General features: G+C 37.4%; 1 protein-coding gene across 6 annotated transcripts in view; it reads right to left on the bottom strand.

Moving 5' to 3' along the window:
• Positions 1 to 21,926, bottom strand: part of Erc2 (ELKS/RAB6-interacting/CAST family member 2) — a 978,194-nt gene that overhangs the window by 525,332 nt on the left and 430,936 nt on the right. The window lies entirely within an intron of this gene.

Raw genomic sequence — 21,926 nt, 5'->3', positions numbered from 1 at the left:
CACAGTTTCAGAGGTTTCAGTCCATGGTTGGTGGACTACATCACCTGAAGTGAGACAGAATATCATGGTGGATGGGCATGGCAGAGGAAAACTACTCAGTTCATGGTAGCCAGGAAGCAAGAGATATTGGGAGGAGAAAAGAACAAAATATATAATCCTCAAGGGCACGCCCCAACTGACCTTCTTCCTCCAGTCACACCCTACCTACCTAGAGTTAACCACCCAGTTAATCCATTCAAATTATTCATCTACCAATTAGGTTACATGTTTTATAATCTAATCATTTGCCCTTGAATATTCCTGCATTAATACTAGAACATTTGGGGGATACCTCATATCCAAACCATAATACCAGTATTTAGCCACAGAAATTTAAACTAGGTAATACCTGTTGGGTGATCCATCTCTCTTCTAAATCAGAAGCCTTCTTCCTATTATATACTTCCTATACAATAGCCCTCGAAATTAGCTGATATCATGATCAAGATGGCCATATTTGTTTTAATAGTTATAATTTTTTTTTTGTACAGAGGAATGAACTCAGGGGTACTCAATAACTGAGTCACATCCCCAGCCCTTTTTTGTATTTTATTTAGAGATAGAGTCTCACTGAGTTGCTTAGCACCTCACCACTGCTGAGGCTGGCTTTAAACTCACAATCCTCCTGCCTTAGCCTCCCAAGCCTCTGAGATTATAGGCATGTGCCACCATGCCCAGCTAATAATTTTAATAGTTAAATCTTTATAAGCATGGACCATTATATGTGAAAATTATAAAACAGTAACAATAGTAATCCAAACATCATCTATACTTACATGCACGTTCTCATGTGCACACACATATCAGTCATCTCTGAAGCTGCCTAAGAGGATGCTACATAAAAAGTGTAGAAAAAAAAAAATCTTAGAGACTATCCAAGATGGCGGACTAGAGGGTGACTGCATCTCCAGTTGCTCCAGAACCCAGGATTCAAGAAGGGGAGGCATTCAGAGACTCGGACTAAAATAGAGCCACGGGATGAAGCCCAGCCTTGGCGGCAGGCCCGGATAGAGATAACTTATCAGAGTAGGGCAGGGCAGCTAGAGTCTTCCCCAGGCAGCCCTGCGCACTCCAGCAGTGGGCTCCTCCCACATGGCCAGCATCCCCAGCTTCTCGAAGCAGGCCCCCCAGTGAGAGCCTTTCTGCACAGAACCAGCTCCAAGTCCCAGAGCCGGCGCAGTGAGCTCCAACCCGCAAGCAGCTTCAGGAACCAGGTCAGGGCAGCCAGGGACTTCCCCAAGGAGCCTGGCCCCCTCCGGGAGGAGGCGCCTTTCAAGGCTAGCTTCTCAGAGCAGACCGCCCAGTGAGAGCCTTTCTATACAGAGCCAGCCACAAGTCCCCGAGCTGATGGAGAGCTCCGACTCCCAGGCAACCTCTGGAATCAGGGGAGGGCAGCCAGAGACTTCTCCAGGCGGCTCTTCCCCCTCCGGCAGCAGGCTCTTTCCACTGGGCGATCCAAGATGACGGACTAGAGGGTGACTGCATCTCCAGTCGCTCCAGAACCCAGGATTCAAGAAGGGGAGGCATTGAGAGACTCGGACTAAAACAGAGCTACGGGGTGAGTCTCCCCCACCAGGTGAAGCTCGGCCTGGGCGGATAGGGGCATGGATAGGGGCGGCTTATCAGAGCAGGGAAGGGCAGCTAGAGTCTTACTCAGGTACCCCTGCGCACTCCAGTGGTGGGTTCCTCCCACACGGCCAGCTACTCCGAGCAGGCCCCCCAGTGAGAGCCTTTCCACACAGAGCCAGCTCCAAGCCCTGGAACCAGTAGCGGGCTAGGGGCAGTTTTCTTCGGAAGCACTGCATTATCAGGTTCCTCCAAGACTTCAGGCTCCTGAAGGCTGGGAGATGATACACTGGAAATCTACTGGGACACTGTAAGCCAATAGAGGAAATCTGCAATATCTCAGAGTCCCACTGACATCTGACCAATATGAGAAAACAAGGGAAGAAAATGTCCCAAACAAACCTAGATACTATATCAATAAAACCCAATGACAGCACAGCAGAAGAAATGTCAGAAAGGGATTTCAGAATGTACATAACTAAAACAATCAAGGAAGCAAACGAGGAGATGAAAGAGCAAATGCAGGCATTAAATGATCGTACCAATCAACGGTTAAAAGAGCAAATACAGGAAGCAAGAGATCATTTCAATAAAGAGTTAGAGATACTGAAAAAAAAAAAAAAACAGAAATCCTTGAAATGAAGGAAACAATAAACCAAGTTAAAAACTCCATAGAAAGCATAACCAATAGGATAGAGCACCTGGAAGACAGAACCTCAGACATTGAAGACAAATTATTTAATCTTGAAAACAAAGTTGACCAAACAGAGAAGATGGTAAGAAATCATGAACAGAATCTACAAGAATATGGGATATCATGAAAAGGCCAAATTTAAGAATTATTGGGATTGAGGAAGACTTAGAGAAACAAACCAAAGCAATGAACAATCTATTCAATGAAATAATATCAGAAAATTTCCCAAATCTGAAGAATGAAATGGAAAACCAAGTACAAGTGGCTTATAGGACTCCAAATATATAAAATTACAACAGACCCACATCAAGGCACATTATTATGAAAATACCTAACATACAAAATAAAGACAGAATTTGAAAGGCCGCGAAAGAAAAGAATCAAATTACATTCAGGGGGAAACCAATAAGAATATTAGCAGATTTTTCAATCCAGACCCTAAAAGCTAGAAGGGCCTGGAACAACATTTACCAAGCCCTGAAAGAAAACGAATGCTAACCAAGAATCTTATACCCAGCAAAACTTATTTTCAGATTTGACGATGAAATAAGATCCTTCCATGATAAACAAAAGCTAAAGAAATTTACAAAAAGAAAGCCGGCATTACAGAACATTCTCAGCAAAATATTCCATGAGGAAGAGATGAAAAACAACCATGCAAAAAACAATGGGAGGAACTAGCCTAAAGGAATAGCCAAATAAAGGAGAAACCAAATCATGTCAAAAAACAAAAATGAGTCAAATGACTGGGAATACAAATCATATCACAATAATAACCCTGAATGTTAATGGCCTAAACTCATCAATCAAAAGACATAGAGTGGCAGACTGGATTAAAAAGAAAAATTCAACAATATGCTGCCTGCAAGAGACTCATCTCATAGAAAGAGATACCCACAGACTAAAGGTGAAAGGATGGGAAAAAACATACCATGCACATGGACACAGCAAAAAAGCTGGAGTATCCATCCTCATTTCAGATAATGTGGACTTCAAGCCAAAACTAGTCATAAGGGATAAAAGAAGGACATTACATACTGCTTAAGGGAAGCATAAATCAGCAAGACATAACAATCATAAATATCTATGCCCTGAACATTGGCTCATCCATGTACGTCAAACAAATCCTTCTCAATTCCAGAAATCAAATAGACCACAACACAATAATACTAGGTGATTTTAACACACATCTCTCACCAGTGGATATATCTTCCAAACACAAATTGAATAAAGAAATCAACAATTTAGACTTCATGCTCAAAACACTAGAAAAAATTGGGGTCGTGGGAACATTCCTTAACATTATAAAGGTCATCTACGCTAAGCCCATATATAGAATATATATAGAGACATATATAGAATATACCATCCAACAAAGAACGAATACACTTTCTTCTCAGCACATGGATCCTTCTCTAAAATAGACCATATTTTATACCACAAAGCTACTGTTAGCAAATACAAGAAGATAGAGATACTACCTTGTACTCTATCAGATCATAATGGATTGAAATTAGAAATAAATGACAGAATAAAAAACAGAAACTTCTCCAATACCTGGAGTTTAAATAAATACACTATTATGTGATGAATGGATAACAGAAGACATCAGGAGGGAAATAAAAAAATTCTTAGAAGTAAACGAGAACAAAGACACATCATATCAAAATCTCTGGGACACTATGAAAGCAGTACTTAGAGGAAGATTTATTTCATGGGGTGCATTCAAAAAAAGAAGTAGAAATCAACAAATAAACGACTTAACACTACAGCTCAAAGCCCTAGAAAAAGAAAAGCAGACCAATACCAAAAGTAGTAGAAGACAGGAAATAGTTAAAATCAGAGCCGAAATCAACAAAATCGAAACAAAAGAAACAATTGGAAAAATTAACAAAATAAACAGTTGGTTCTTTGAAAAAATAAATAAAATTGATAAACCCTTAGCCACACTAACAAAGAGAAAGAGGGAGAAAACTCAAATTACTAAAATTCGGAATGAACAAGGAAACATCACAACAGAAACGAGTGAAATACAAAACATAATTAGAAGCTATTTTGAAAATCTATACTCCAACAAAACAGAAAACCTCGAAGACATCGACAAGTTTCTAGAGACATATGAACTACCTAAACTGAACGAGGAGGACATACACAACTTAAATAAATCAATTTCAAGCAATGAAATAGAAGAGGTCATCAAAAGCCTACCAACAAAGAAAAGTCCAGGACCAGATGGGTTCTCAGCCGAGTTCTACAAAACCTTTAAAGAAGAGCTCATTCCAATACTTCTCAAACTATTCCATGAAATAGAAGAGGAGGGAACCCTACCAAACTCGTTCTATGAAGCCAATATCACCCTGATACCTAAACCAGACAGAGACACATCGAGGAAAGAAAATTTCAGACCAATATCCTTAATGAATATCGATGCAAAAATTCTCAACAAAATTTTAGCAAATCACATCCAAAAATATATTAAAAAGATAGTGCACCACGATCAAGTGGGTTTTATCCCAGGGATGCAAGGTTGGTTCAACATTCGGAAATCAATAAATGTCATTCACCATATCAACAGACTTAAAGTTAAGAATCACATGATTATTTCAATAGATGCAGAAAAAGCATTTGATAAAATACAGCATCCCTTCATGCTCAAAACACTAGAAAAATTGGGGTAGTGGGAACATTCCTTAACATTATAAAGGCAATCTACGCTAAGCCCATGGCTAATATCATTCTAAATGGTGAAAAACTGAAAGCGTTCCCCCTAAAAACTGGAACAAGGCAGGGATGCCCTCTTTCACCGCTTCTATTCAACATCGACCTTGAGACTCTAGCCAGAGCAATTAGACAAACCAAAGAAATTAAAAGGATACGAATAGGAAAAGAAGAACTCAAACTATCCCTGTTCGCTGACGACATGATTATATATTTAGAGGAACCTGGAAATTCCACCAGAAAACTTTTAGAACTCATAAGTGAATTCAGTAAAGTAGCAGGTTACAAGATCAATGCTCATAAATCCAATGCATTTTTATACATAAGTGATGAATCTTCAGAAAGAGAAATTAGGAAAACTACCCCATTCACAATAGCATCGAAAAAAATAAAATACTTGGGAATCAATCTCACAAAAGTGGTGAAAGACCTCTACAATGAGAACTACAGAACACTAAAGAAAGAAATTCAAGAAAACCTTAGAAGATGGAAAGATCTCCCATGTTCCTGGATAGGCAGAATTAATATCGTCAAAATGGCTATACTACCTAAAGTGCTATACAGATTCAATGCAATTCCAATTAAAATCCCAATGATGTACCTTGCAGAAATAGAGCAAGCAATTATGAAATTCATCTGGAAGAATAAAAAACCTAGAATAGCTAAAGCAATCCTCAGTAGCAAGAGCGAAGCAGGGGGTATTGCAATACCAGATCTTCAACTCTACTACAAAGCAATAGTAAGAAAAACGGCATGGTATTGGTACCAAAATAGACAGGTAGATCAATGGTACAGAATAGAGGACATGGACACAAACCCAAATAAATACAATTTTCTCGTAGTAGACAAAGGTGCCATAAATATGCAATGGAGAAAAGATAGCCTCTTCAACAAATGGTGCTGGGAAAACTGGAAAACCATATGCAACAGAATGAAATTAAACCCCTATCTCTCACCCTACACAAAACTCAACTCAAAATGGATCAAGGACCTCGGAATCAGACCAGAGACCCTGCATCTTATAGAAGAAAAAGTAGGTCCAAATCTTCAACTTGTTGGCTCAGGATCAGATTTCCTTAACAGGACTCCCATAGCACAAGAAATAAAAGCAAGTATCAACAACTGGGATAGATTCAAACTTAAAAGCTTTCTCTCAGCAAAGGAAACTATCAGAAATGTGGAGAGAGAGCCTACAGAGTGGGAGAATATCTTTGCCAACCATACCTCAGATAGAGCGCTAATTTCCAGAATCTATAAAGAACTCAAAAAAACTCTACACGAAGAATACAAATAATCCAATCAACAAATGGGCTAAGGAAATGAACAGACACTTCACAGAAGAAGATATACAAGTAATCAACAGATATATGAAAAAATGTTCAACATCCCTAGTAATAAGGGAAATGCAAATCAAAACTACCCTAAGATTTCATCTCACCCCAATTAGAATGGCGATTATCAAGAATACAAGCAACAATAGGTGTTGGCGAGGATGTGGTGAAAAAGGAACACTCATACATTTCTGGTGGGGTTGCAAATTAGTGCAGCCACTCTGGAAAGCAGTGTGGAGATTCCTCAGAAAGCTTGGAATGGAAACACCATTTGACCCAGCTCTCCCACTCCTTGGCCTATACCCAAAGGACTTAAAATCAGCATACTACAGAGATACAGCCACATCAATGTTCATTGCTGCTCAATTCACCATAGCCAGATTGTGGAACCAACCTAGATGCCCTTCAGTTGAATGGATAAAGAAACTGTGGCATATTTATACAATGGAATATTACTCCGCAATGAAGAATGATAAAATTATGGCATTTGTAGGCAAATGGTCGAAATTGGAGAATATCATGCTAAGTGAGATAAGCTAATCTCAAAAAACTAAAGGACGAATGATCTCGCTGATAAGCGGATGAGGACATATAATGGGGGGTGGGAGGGGCTAGCATTAGGTTTAGGGTTAGGTTTAGAGTTAGGCTAAGGAGAGCGGCAAGAATGAAGGAAAGAAGGACTGTGTAGAGGGAAAAGAGGGGTGGGAGGGGTGGGGGGAGGGGAAAAATAAAATAAACATCATTACCCTATGTAAATGTAAAAAAATAAAAAAAAATAAAAAAAAATAAAAAAAAATAAAAGAAAAAAAAAAAAAAAAGAAGAGCAGACCACACCAAAAGTAGTAGAAAACAGGAAATATTTAAAATCAGAGCTGAAATCAATGAAATTGAAAGAAAAGAAACAATTGGAAAAATTAACAAATTATTTTGTATTTGAAAAAATAAACAAAATTGATTAACCCTTAGCCACCTAACAAAAAGAAGGATAGAGAAAAGCCAAATTACTAAAATTCGGAATGAACAAGGAAATATCACAACAGAAACGAGTGAAATACAAAACATAATTAGAAGCTATTTTGAAAATCTATACTCCAACAAAACAGAAAACCTCGAAGACATCGACAAGTTTCTAGAGACATATAAATTACCTAAACGGAACAAGAGGACATACACAACTTAAATAAATCAATTTCAAGCAATGAAATAGAAGAGGTCATCAAAAGTCTACCAACAAAGAAAAGTCCGGGACAAGATGGGTTCTCAGCCAAGTTCTACAAAACCTTTAAAGAAGAGCTCATTCCAATACTTCTCAAACTATTCCATGAAATAGAAGAGGAGGGAACCCTCCCAAACTCATTCTATGAAGCCAATATCACCCTGATACCTAAACCAGACAGAGACACATCGAGGAAAGAAAATTTCAGACTAATATCCTTAATGAACATCAACGCAAAAATTCTCCACAAAATTTTAGCAAATCACATCCAAAAATATATTAAAAAGATAGTGCACCACGATCAAGTGGGTTTTATCCCAGGGATGCAAGGTTGGTTCAACATCCGGAAATCAATAAATGTCATTCACCATATCATCAGACTTAAAGTCAAGAATCACATGATTATTTCAATAGATGCAGAAAAAGCATTCGATAAAATACAGCACCCCTTCATGCTCAAAACACTAGAAAAAATTGGGGTAGTGGGAACATTCCTTAACATTATAAAGGCAATCTACGCTAAGCCCATGGCCTATATCATTCTAAATGGTGAAAAACTGAAAGCGTTCCCCCTAAAAACTGGAACAAGGCAGGGATGCCCTCTTTCACCACTTCTATTCAACATCGTCCTTGAGACTCTAGACAGAGCAATTAGACAAACCAAAGAAATTAAAGGGATACGAATAGGAAAAGAAGAACTCAAACTATCCCTGTTCGCTGATGACATGATTATATATTTAGAGGAACCTGGAAATTCCACCAGAAAACTTTTAGAACTCATAAGTGAATTCAGTAAAGTAGCAGGTTACAAGATCAATGCTCATAAATTCAATGCATTTTTATACATAAGTGATGAATCTTCAGAAAGAGAAATTAGGATAACTACCCCATGCACAATAGCCTCAAAAAAAAATAAAATACTTGGGAATCAATCTCACAAAAGTGGTGAAAGACCTCTACAATGAGAACTACAGAACACTAAAGAAAGAAATTCAAGAAAACCTTAGAAGATGGAAAGATCTCCCATGTTCTTGGATAGGAAGAATTAATATTGTCAAAATGGCCATACTACCAAAAGTTCTATACAGATTCAATGCAATTCCAATTAAAATCCCAATGATATACCTTACAGAAATAGAGCAAGAAATTATGAAATTCATCTGGAAGAATAAAAAACCCAGAATAGCTAAAGCAATCCTCAGTAGAAAGAGTGAAGCAGGGGGTATTGCAATACCAGATCTTCAACTCTATTACAAAGCAATAGTAACAAAAACGGCATGATATTGGTACCAAAATAGACAGGTAGATCAATGGTACAGAATAGAGACATGGACACAAACCCAAATAAATACAATTTTCTCGTAGTAGACAAAGGTGCCATAAATATGCAATGGAGAAAAGATAGCCTCTTCAACAAATGGTGCTGGGAAAACTGGAAAACCATATGCAACAGAATGAAATTAAACCCCTATCTCTCACCCTACACAAAACTCAATTCAAAATGGATCAAGGACCTCAGAATCAGGCCAGAGACTCTGCATCTTATAGAAGAAAAAGTAGGTTCAAACTTTCAACTTGTTGGCTTATGATCAGAGTTCCTCAACAGGACTCCCATAGCACAAGAAATAAAAGCAAGTATCAACAACTGGGATAGATTCAAACTTAAAAGCTTTCTCTCAGCAAAGGAAACTATCAGAAATGTGGAGAGAGAGCCTACAGAGTGGGAGAATATCTTTGCCAACCATACCTCAGATAGAGCGCTAATTTCCAGAATCTATAAAGAACTCAAAAAACTCTACACCAAAAATACAAATAATCCAGTCAACAAATGGGCTAAGGAAATGAACAGACACTTCACAGAAGAAGATATACAAGCAATCAACATTTGTTTACAATATAAAAAAATCTTAAGTTTATCAAAAGAGGTAATACTCAGGAGAGAGAGAAATGTCTGTTATACTTAAGCAAAAACCATTTAGGAAACTCTATCACCAGATAGGGGGCCTAGAGCACCAAGATAAGTAATCTATACCAAAAAGGAAAAATTTCCTATGGACCAGGGCTTCTATACATAATTATTGCAGGGAGGGGGGGCTATCATTGGCATAGTAGGATATTTAGCAGCACTCCTGAATTGAACTCTATCCACCAGATGCTTGTAGCAATCCCAAGCTATGACAACCAAAATGTAAATGTTCCCATAGGGCAGGGAAGAGGGTTATAAAATGGTCAGGTTGAGAACCACTGCCTTAGATGCACAACCACTCTTCTTGCAGATCCATTTGGCTTCAGATGCAGAGTGAGTTGCCTACACCAAGGTGGTCAGACTTTATGTGAACAACTCACTGCAAACTGGAGTGGTTTTCCTGGATACATCCATTTAGGATTCAGCCAAGAGTCTCCCAACTCATGAGCTTGTCTGCAACTGGTCCAGGAAAGCTGCTTAAATGTCTCAAATCATCTTTTGACGTTTCAATCCTTTAAAAACCAATAATTAAAGGAAAGAGAAACTACCATCAGAGCCAAAAGAAAGGTGTGATCTTTTAAAAATGAAGCAACAAAATAACCCATTGACTTAGAATGGTATATGAAAACTCATGGGAGAGGAAAAAACCAACAAAGAATTAGAGGTCACCATAATTTTTCTTTTTTCTACATATAGCTATTGTATATATTTTTAAGTCCAGATATGGTATTATATGTTAATAATTTGGTTGTTAAACCTATTATTAACTGATTTCCCTATTATATGATGGTTCCATATTTGCTGATTTAGTATTAAAACTAGGTATCCTCATATATCAATTTCAGATAAATTGCTCAAATTGTATCTTAGTTAATCCCTAAAAGTTGATGATTCCAATCTCTCATTTTGGAAGGCAGGATCATATACTATGACAATGGTTTAGTGCTTAAGAGTAGCTCCATTGCTTTCCTGCCATGCAACTCTGGGTAAACTACTTTTTATACTGTAATCTCTCATTTTATAAAATGGGGGTTATGACAGTGTCTAACGGTCATCTGTTTGCTTTGAGAATTCAAATCTGAACTCATAACGTAAGGATGCAAAACCTCTAGTGCAGTGTCTAGTAGGGCAGTATAAAGTAGGGTTTAATCAAATAATACATAATATTTTTATTATAAAAATAATCATTTCCACTGTCATAATTGACCATACATAATCAATAATTTCATTCACATTTCCAACAATACAGTAAGTTAGAAGTGAGAACTGGAACAAAAGGAGTTATCTTTGTAGAACAAGACAATATTTTCTGTAAATGCCCCCATTTTATTTTTATTTAAAAGGAAAATGAAGGAAGAGCAGTTGAGTTCCCTGCTTTAAGTCTTTATCCTTTTTTACTTTCCAGGCTAATAGAACCAAGGCTGGAGGTGTTAGGTGTGGGTAGAATAACAGTCATTTTCTCCTCTGAGTTTTATTATTCATGGGATGGTTCCATCCTGCAGCCTACACAGAACATGCCATACTGGGAACAGTGAGTGGGTCTGACATTTCACTGGGGCAAATGACTCTCCTTGGAGTTAACAATATTCATGGGGCAGATGTAGATTTCAAAGCAATTTCTCCTCTCCCAAGTTCTCATTGGGAATTGACTGAGTTTATTTTGATTGAGGACCAGCTCATACCAAGAATTTAGCAAGGAACTGGAGGTATCTTAATGATCAAGGTTGGGGCACTCACAGGAACTACAGCCCTGTGAAGGAAGTCAACTTTTGTCAAAGGAATATATACTTCCAAACACAAGCCAAAAGTACTTCTTTAAGAGTATAAGACATCTCCCAGACTGCAGTGTCAACAAAGACTACCTGAAGTAAGTGATACACAACCTGAGCAAAACAAGAGTAAAGCTTGGAGTCATATTTTCCAGATTCCTTTGAAGGAAAGTTCTGATTAAATTCTGCCAAAGTCCTAGGACTTTGAATCCTGACTGAGTGATGTCAAGGAAGCCATCAGCAGAAGCAGTTCTTGACCAAACACTACAAGTTATGAGATCATGGTAGTGTTTGTTCCCTAGAGCTGTCCTTGTTCTTGATCTTCCTCAGTCTGGTTCTGTAGACCAGATATTGGGGCTCTGGATATTCTTAAAAATTCCCTTTTGCTTTAAGTAGCCAGATGTGTCTTCTGCTGTATGCATCTGTCAAGTGGTTTGCTTCTGGTAACCTGCCATATGTTGCTCTCCATTGCACTTATATTTAGGATTATGCATGTCTGTCTCCCCAACCAGATTGTCAGCTTCTTGAGAACTGGAAAATGTCTTATTTCTCTTTGAACCTCCAGAACCTAGAGTAGTAACTCACAGACACATAGGAAGCCCTCAGTAAATGCAGAAGGAATATGATTTTGCCTATGTTCAAAAACTTAGGAGATCTGCCAATAACAAGTATAAAAGTTCAACTAGATGCTTAAACACTGAGAAAGAGCTCAAAGGAGTCAAAAAGTTTTCTATGCCTTACTTCACTTTTACATTTAAATTGGAAATCTCTATGTTCTGTAGCCACCTTCTTAAGCATTACTTTTTTGAAAAATAAACCCGAGGAGGAAAATCAGTATCCTAACAACCCATAGCATCCTTACCCCTGAGCTTATTGTCATTCAGAAATTGCAACACCACAGTTCCAATAGGTAAAATAAAGCTGCTGAAGTGGGCAAGTCCATATAAACCACTTGTAGGAGCCAACTTCACTCACTCTCCCTCCCTTTTCCAAGTTAGAGGGCAATCTACAAAGTTCAGTAGAGAGCCAGTGAACTTGGATTCTAGAGAGATCACCATCTGTTTTTCTACCCCCTATAAATAAAGTACCTCTGCTCTATAAATTCACACTGTGCATGAGTCTGAGATCTAGAATGGAAACAGAGATAGAATTTTTGTCCAATTTTAATGGCTTTTTAAAAATTCCTGGGTAGCATGTTTATGTTGTAAGAATCTATGAGCTGCATAACACTCTGAATTTGATCTGGTTCAAATAATACTACTATGCACTAAAATCCTGGGGATTATACACTTTCCAAACGTACAATGTCATCAAGGTTTTATGACATTTCCTACAAAAACTCAATAGTCAGGTAGCACTTCATCAGTTACAGTTTGAATTCAGGTAGAGGAACAGAATTCTATGGCTATAGCATGAAAAATACTGCTCTTCAGACTGGTATCATAGCTGCAGGGGACAGATCACTGAACAATTTTCATATTGCATATTTTTATCCCTACTAAAAGAACTCCATATTTTGTATTATGGAGTTAAAAATATGGCTATTAGGGCCAAAAATCCATTATGGATAATCTCTGTCTTCTTACTAAAGTTTGATCAGAGATGTCCTGCCACCTGAGGTTCTCTACTTATTTAGTTTCAGTTCCTTTCTCAAGTGACAAAAATGTTTAAAGCATCATGCCTGTATGCGTCTACAGGACTTACAGAACACACAAGATGTCAGAGACCCAGGGTTCTGAAAGCAAAACTGATGGATATGAGGTGCAAGCCTAGCTTGGTCACTTTAAATATAGCTAAGAAAGAGCTTACCCAGATTGACTAGCATCAAAACAGTGCAGAAGGGGCTGGGGAGATAGCTCAGTCAGTAGAGTGCTTGCCTTGTAAGCACAAGGCCCTGGGTTCGATCCCCAGTACCCCCCCCCAAAAAAAAAAAAAAAAAAACAAGAAAAACCAAAACCAGTGCAGGATGCATGTCTGACATTGACATGGATTTTTTATTCTTCCATGCCAAAATATCCTAATCCAAAGATTGTGCTATTCCAATCCAGGCCTGCTCTAAAACAGTCAATGGTGCTGAATGTGGTCCAATGAGCCTCCAGCCCCAATGTTTCAGTGGCCCACTGGCTTCTCTATCACTTTCACATTTTGAATCAGCTTCTGAATTATGGACATCATTTCTTTGGAAATAATTTCCCTTTCACACTGCAGATCTAACAGAAGTCTTGTCTTTTTACCATGTTGTCAGTGGTTTTATAGCCTCCCCAAACATATCAGTAAACAGTTTAAAAATCTGTAGCTGAATAACCCTTCCAAGTATACATGAAAAATTTTACATGATTCAAACAAATAAGATTATGATCGTGATGCCAGAAAGAGCTGTAAAGGACAACTGATTTTATTATAGAACTTCCAAAATGATCCCAAATTTCTGAGTCTGTGCTTGGGAAAAAGTTTAAATTTTTTCAAAATACATCAGCAAAAGTGGTCATTTATCATTTGTGCACTGAAGGTACCATTTCACAATTTTACTGAAAAATATTTTGGCAGTTATTCCTCAAGAGTGAGAACATTTAGTCTCAACTCTTGGCAAATGAGCAATTGGGACATTCTTCTTCAACTCAGTTTCATACCTGGTGTCATGACATAAAAATTGAGATCAAAGGAAAATGAGGTTCATTCGCTTAATTTGTATTAGTCAATTTATTTTGTTTACTCAGAGACAAAAAAAATCCTTATATCTAGATTATGTGACCTTGAGCAAGCTTACCATAGCCAAATTTTTCTCAGTTCCTTGGATTTATAATTGTACCTGTATCATCAGGTTATGGTTAAGAGTAAGTAAATAGTGCTCAGTATGCAACATAGGAAGTTCAGTAGGTCTTCAGCTTTTATCATCACTCATTACTGAAGATTTTAAATGAAAAAGTTTCCTTGTGAATCGTTATAACTTGCCCTAATGTATGCCATTGTAACATCTCTCTATTAATCCCACCCAAAAGAACATAGACTGCACCTTTGAATTAACAGTCTTTACTTATCTCTGCCCAGGTCTCTTTCATTATCTGTTATCAAGAAATAGGCACTGTCGGATGGGAATCCAATAATAAGGTCCTTGTCTGTGATAATTTCAATAGAAATGAATTTATAATACAACCCATCAAATCACCAACATCTTGAGTTCCAAACAAATGCAGGATCTCTACCTCTAACTTTTTGGTAAACTCTCAATAATTTGATCTTAATCTAACTTTAATTATTTTACAGAACTTGAGCCAGATTATTCTATACATAATTACACCATTTAAGGTTCTGGTTGACCAAAAAGGAACAGGAATGCAGCACCCAGCCCAATGTCCACCCACCACATCCAGCGTCCATGCCCCAGTCCACAGTGTAGTGCTCACACTGTGGCTGGCCATCTGTCAACACATGGGATCTCCTCTGCCCACTAGCATGGATTATTCCCGACCTGGAGACCACCATCCCTAGTGATCCTTCTTGGGACACCACATTATCAAGTTCTGCTCAGGCATCAGGCTAGTGAAGACTAGGAGGTTTGAAGAGTATAATTTAATTGTAGATTTTTTTTCATTAGTAGTAGTATTATGATTATTCCTATTATACCTACTGTTATTCCTACTCTTCTTTTCTTTTATTAATATTTTTCTCACTCTATTTTCCTCTTATCTGTTTCCTTGGAGACTCTTTCTCCCTTTTCTCATGCTGACAACCAATTTCTTTTAATTCCACTTTTACTATTCCTAGGACATAGTACCTCTATAGACTCACTTCTTATCTCATTGACATTATATCCTGCACCCCTCCCCATTCTCTTTGTTTACCATAGAAATTGTGGTCCTTATTGCAAACCTGGTTATGCTGTACATAACAATTGAACTCATCATCTCTGTTTATTAAGACAATATGGTTAATATTTAATAGGGACTATTTGGGTTAAGGATGCATACACTTTGTATTGTGTGCTGCAAATATTGATCTCTCACTTCAAGGTGAGGTATTGGGAAACCTGCAGGCACACTATAAGTCTATAGGGGGGAAACTGCAATACCTCGGTCACACTGCTAGAGGGGAAGATACACGAACAACATGAGAAAACAAGGGAAGAAGGTGTCCCAAACAAACCTAGATGCTATATCAATAAAACCCAATGATAGCATTGCTGACCTAGCATACCCTCATAGGGGCTTCCCAGCTTCTTTGGAGGCTGGTGCAGGCATTTTGAATTATTCCTGAGGGTATGGACATCATCAGTAGAAGGGCGGCTCCTTTCCTGAGACCCCTACAGGAGACTGGAGGCCCTTTGACAGGTACCTCTATTTACCCACTTACATCCTACACCCTTCCCCATCCTCTTGTTCACAACTAAAAATACTGTAAGGAGTAATCAAACTGATCCTGTTCATTACAATAATGTTAAAGTCTTTATAGGGGCTATCAGGTTCAGGGCTGCATTTTCTCTGTATTGGGAGTTACTGGTATTGATCTTCCCTTCAAAGGAGAGGTAGTAGAAAACTGCAGGGTCATAATAAGCCTGCAAGAGGGGAACTTCAGTATATCTGATCTTCACTGCTAGAGGGGAATATATAGAAACGATATGAAAAAACAGGGGAAGAAAGTGTCCCTAACAAACCAAGATGCTATTGTGATAGAATCCAATGACAGCATGGCAGCAGAAATGACAGAAAAAGAGTTTAGAATTAAAATGATCCATGAAGCAAAAGACGAGATAAGAGAGCAAATGCAGGCAATGTATGACCATTCCAGAAAACAGTTAAAAGAACAAATGCAGGAAGCAGAAGAAGACTTCAATAAAGAGATAGAGATTCTGATAAAAAAAAAAAAAAAAAAACAGAAATACCTGAAATGAAAGAAATGATAAACTAAATTAAAAACTCAATAGAAAGCATCACCAACAGAATAGACCTCATGGAAAACAGAATATCAGACAGTGAAGACAAAATATTTAATCTTGAAAATAAAGTTGAACAAACTGAGAAGATGTTAAGAGGTCATGAACGGAACTTCCAGAATTAAAGAACACCAGGTGCGCAAAATTACAACAGATCCACACCAAGACACATTATAATGAAAATATCTTACATACAAAATAAAGATAGGATTTTTAAGGCTGCCAGAGAAGAGCATCAGATTACATATAGGGGGAAACCAATATGGATATCAGCAGATTTCTCAACCCAGACCCTAAAAGCAAGAAGGGCCTGGAACAACATATTTCAAGCTCTGAAAGAAAATGGATGCCAACCAAGAATCTTATACACAGCAAAACTTACCTTCAGATTTGACAACAAAATAAAATCCTTCCATGATAAACAAAAGTTAAAAGAATTTACAAATAGAAAGCCTGCACTATAGAACATTCTCAGCAAAATATTCAATGAGAAAGAAATGAAAAACAACAATGTAAGTCAGCAAAGGGAGGAACTACCTTAAAGGAATGGCCAATTAAAGGAGAAACCACGTCAAGTTAAAAACCAAAAATAAGCCAAAATGACCATGAATACAAGTTATAGCTCAATAATAACCCTGAATGTTAATGTCATAAACTCATCCATCAAAAGACTGGAAGATTGGATTAAAAAAAAAAGTTCAACAATATGCTGCCTTCAAGAGACTCATCTCATAGAAAAAGATACTCACAGACTAAAGGTGAAAGAATGGGAAAAACCATACCATGCACATGAACTCAGTAAAAAAGCAGGGGTATCCATCCTAATCTTAGATAAAGTGGACTTCAAGCCAAAGTTAGTCAAAAGCGATAAAGAAGGACATTTCATACTGCTAAGGGAAGCATAAATCAGCAAGACATATCAATCATAAATATTTATGCCCCAAACAATGGTGTATTCATGTATGTTAAACAAATCCTTCTCAATTCCAGGAAACAAACAGACCACAACACAATAATACCAGGTGACTTTAACATACTTCTCTCACCATTGGACAGATGTTCCAAACAAAAACTGAACAAAGAAAACATAGAACTCAATAACACAATCAATAACTTAGACTTAACAGACATATATAGAATATTCTATCCATGAACAAGTGAATACATTTCTTCTCAGTAGCACATGAATCCTTCTCTAAAGTAGACCACGTTATGCCACAAAGCTACTCTTACCAAAAACAAATAAAAGAGATACTACCATGTATTTGATCAGAACATAGTGGAATTAAATTAGAAATCAATGATAAAATAAAAAACAGAAACTACTCCAACACCTGAAGATTAAATAATATGCTACTGAATGATGCATGGATAACAGAAGACATGAGGGGGGAAGTAAAAAAATTCTTAGAGGTAAACAAGAACAAAGATACAACATATCAAAATCTCTGGGACACTATGAAAGCAGTACTAAGAGGAAAATTCATTGCATGGAGTACATTCAATAAAAGGAGAAAAAGTCAACAAATAAATGATCTAACATTACAGCTCAAACCACTAGAAAAAGAAGAAAAGATCAACACCAAAAGTAGTAGAAGACAGGAAATAATTAAAATCAGAACAGAAATCAATGAAATTGAAACAAAAGAAACAATTCAAAACATTGACAAAACAAAAAGTTGGTTCTTCGAAAAAATAAACAAAATTGATGAACCCTTAGCCACACTAACAAAGAGGAGAGAGAAAACTCAGATTACTAAAATTCATCATGAAAAAGGAAATATCATGACAGACACTTCTGAATTATAAAAAACATTAGAAGCTATTTTGAAAATCTATACTCCAACAAAATAGAAAATTTTTAAAACATCAACAAGTTTCTAGAGACATATGATCCATCCAAACTGAATCTGGCGGACATACAAAATTTAAATAGATCGATTTTAAGCAATGAAATAGAAGAAGTCATCAAAAGCCTACCAACCAAGAAAATCCCAGGACCAGATGAATTCTCAGTCGAGTTCTAACAGACCTTCAAAGAAGAACTCATTTCAATACTCCTCAAAGTATTCCATGAAATAGAAAAGGAGGGAACCCTTCCAAACTCTTTTTATAAAGCTAATACCACACTGATACCAAAACCATACAAAGACATATCGAGGAAAGAAAACTTCAGACCAATATCCCTAATGAACATAGATGCAAAACTTCTTAACAAAATTTATCAAATTACATACAAAGCCATATTTAAAAGATAGTGCATCATGATCAAGTGGGTTTCATTCCAGGGATGCAAGGTTGGTTCAACATCTGGAATCAATAAATGTAATTCACCACATCAAAAGACTTAAAGTTAAGAATCATATGATTATTTAAATAGATGCAGAAAAATCATTTGATAAAATACAGTACCCTTCATACTCAAAACACTAAAAAAAAATAGGGATAGTATGCTAAGCATACAGCTAACATCATTCTAAATGGAGAAAAACTAAAAGCATTCTCCCTAAAAACTGGAACAATAAACCCCTATCTCTCACCCTGCATGAAACTCAACTTGGAAATGGATCAAGGACCTCAGAATTAGACCAGAGACCCTGCACCTAATACAAGAAAAACTAGATCCAAATCTTCATCATGTCAGCTTAGGACAAGACTTCCTTAACATGAATCCCAAAGCACAAGAAATAAAAGCAGGAATCAATAATTGGGATAGATTCAAATTAAAAACTTTTTCTCAGCAAATAAAACAATCAACAATGTGAAGAGAGAGCCTACAGAGTGAGAGAATATCTTTGCCACACATTCTTCAGATAGAGCAATAATCTCCAGAATCTATAAGAACTCAAAAAACTTTATACCAAGAACACAAATAACCCAATCAATAAATGGGCTAAGGAAATGAGGAGACCCTTCACAGAAGATCTACAAGCAATCAACAGATACATGAAAAAATGTTTAGCATCTCTAGTAGCAAGAGAAATGCAAATCAAAACCACCCTAAGATTTAATCTCATCCCAATTAGAATGTCTATTATCAAGAATGCATGCAACAATAGGTATTGATGAGGATGTGGGGAAAAAGGTACACTCATACATTGCTGGTGGGACTGCAAATTGGTGCAGCCACTCTGGAAAGCAGTATGGAGATTCTTTAGGAAACTTAGAATGGAACCATCATTTGACCCAGCTATCCCACTCCTTGGCCTATAGCCCAAGGACTTAAAATCAGCATAATACAGTGATGCAGCCACATCAATGTTCATAGCTGCAGAATTCACAATAGCTAGATTATAGAAACAACCTAGATGTCCTTCAATTGATGAATGGATAAAGAAACTGTGGTATATATACACAATGGAATATTACTCAGCCATAAAGAAGAATAAAATTATGGCATTTGTAGGTAAATGGATGCAGCTGGAGAATATCATGCTAAGTGAGATAAGTCAATCCCAAAAACCAAAGGCCAAATGATTTCTCTGATAAGTGGATAATGATACATAACATGATACATAACAGTGGGTGGGGGAGGCAAGAATGGAGGAAGGATGGGTAGTATAGAGAAAAATGAGGGCGGGAGAGGGTCAGGGGAAGGAAAAATAGTAGAATGAGACAAACATCATTACCCTATGAACATGTATGATTACGCAAATGGTGTGACTCTACTTCGTGTACAACCAGAGAAACAAAAGTTGTACCCCATTTGTGTACAATGAATACAAAAAAATGGTATCCTACTCTCAGTACCAAATGTGTCTTACCACAAAATTACCACAAAATGGATGACTTTAAAAAAATAAAATAAAATAATCTCTCTTGTATTAAAAAAAGAAAAAAGAACAGGAATGCAACTGAGAGGAGACCTCTATATTTGAAAAGCCCAGAGAACTCACGAAAAGGCAGAAGTGTAGACAGGTAGGGGTTTAGATACTAGGAATTCATTGATAATCTCATCCCAACATCTCCACAGAAACATACAAGTACCAACTGTTATGGTCATCATTGATTACCTCAGTCCTTGAGTCAAATTGGCAGTAAAAATAAAATTGCACAAAGGAACACACAGGTAAGAATGCAATAATGCTATTTTATTTCTATAACAAAGGGCAAAGGTCTATAACAAAGTACCATTTGAACAGAGACCCAAAAGGAGGAAAGGCATGAGTTGTGTGAACACTTGGAGCAGTTCTGTTCAGTAGAAACATAATGGAAGCCACACAGGTAATTTCTAAATTTCTTATAATCACATTAAAAAACTAAAAAGGAAGAGGTGATATTAATTTTAAAATTACATTTTAGCTCACCTCTATGTCCAAAATATTTATATTTCAATATATAATATAAAGATACAGTTTTCAAAATAAGTCTTCAAACTCTGGTATGTTTTTCACACCTACAGCACAAGTCAAGAGCTTTAGACCTTAGCTACCACATAGGGCAGAGCAAGTCCAGGGTGAGTGTCCCCACAGAGAGTATAGCAAACGTCAAAGCCATAAGAAAGCATGTCTGATGTCTCCTCAGAAGAGCACAAAGGCAGTAGAGACCAATGTGACATGAGTAAAGGGGATAGCAGCACGACAGGAGGTCAGGAGCTTGATCATGCAGGACACCATGCACTCTTGTAAAGACTTCCACTGTTAACTCTGAATGAAAATGGAAGCCCCTGGAATTGGGACAGCTTCATGGACTTGTAACTTGTACAATAGCACTGGGTTCAACATATGGTTTAATGTTCTGCTATTACCATCCTGAAACTCTTGATTTTTTGAACAAGACCCTCCACATTTGTACTGAGCCATGAGCTGAGAGTATAGTACAGTGGCAGAGTGCTTGCCTAGCATATGTGAGGCCCTGGGTTTGATTGTCAGCACCACAACACCTTCATTTGTTCTGGGTCCCACAAATTTTGTAGCTGGTTGTGACTGGAGAGTTTTGACCAGAGAGTAAGCTTCTATGTTGAGAACAGACTAAGAAATACAAGGATAGGTGAAGGAAAAGAAGTTAGAATACTTTCAATATGAGCTGGGTGAGAGATGATGAGGACAAGTGATGCCAAGAGGATGGTGGTAAATGCAGCTACAGCACAGTGCCTAGCAACATGCCTGCGTAAGATAATGTATCCTGGCCCACCATTGATTTCCACAATGATTGCCTATTAATCTGAGTGCTCTACATCTTTCTAACCCTTTTTATCTTTCATAAAAGAGCAGAAATTGGTTTCTCTCCTTGCTGACCCTTTTCCTAGGGGAAGGCAAGGCATTCTATAGATTCCCCCTAAACTGTACATGTCAGCAAATGGGAATTATCCAAAAGAAAACCATAGCGCCAGTCGGGGGTTCTAGCTCAGTAGTACAGCACTTAACTAGCAAGCGTGAGGCACTGGGTCCAATCCTCAGCACGATGAATGAATAAATAAATAAATAAATAAATAAATAAATAAATAAAGGTATTGTGTCCATCTACAACTAATTTTTTTTTAAAGAAAATCACAGTGCTATAGCAAAATCAAGGACTCCTATAATGGAGAAAAGGAGCCACTGAAAGAAGGAAGAGAAGGGTCCTAATGAGGTTCAGCATCTTTCTTTTTGGGTCACTGTGTTGGGATTTAAACATTCTCTCTACTGATACAAAATGACTATTGTGTGTAAAACATAACTCTTCTCTCCAGATAATCTACATGGATTTGGCAGTTGC

The sequence above is a fragment of the Sciurus carolinensis genome, chromosome 17 (genome assembly GCF_902686445.1).
Source record: "Sciurus carolinensis chromosome 17, mSciCar1.2, whole genome shotgun sequence".
Taxonomy (NCBI): domain Eukaryota; kingdom Metazoa; phylum Chordata; class Mammalia; order Rodentia; family Sciuridae; genus Sciurus; species Sciurus carolinensis.
This window is presented reverse-complemented; position numbering and strand designations above follow the sequence as displayed.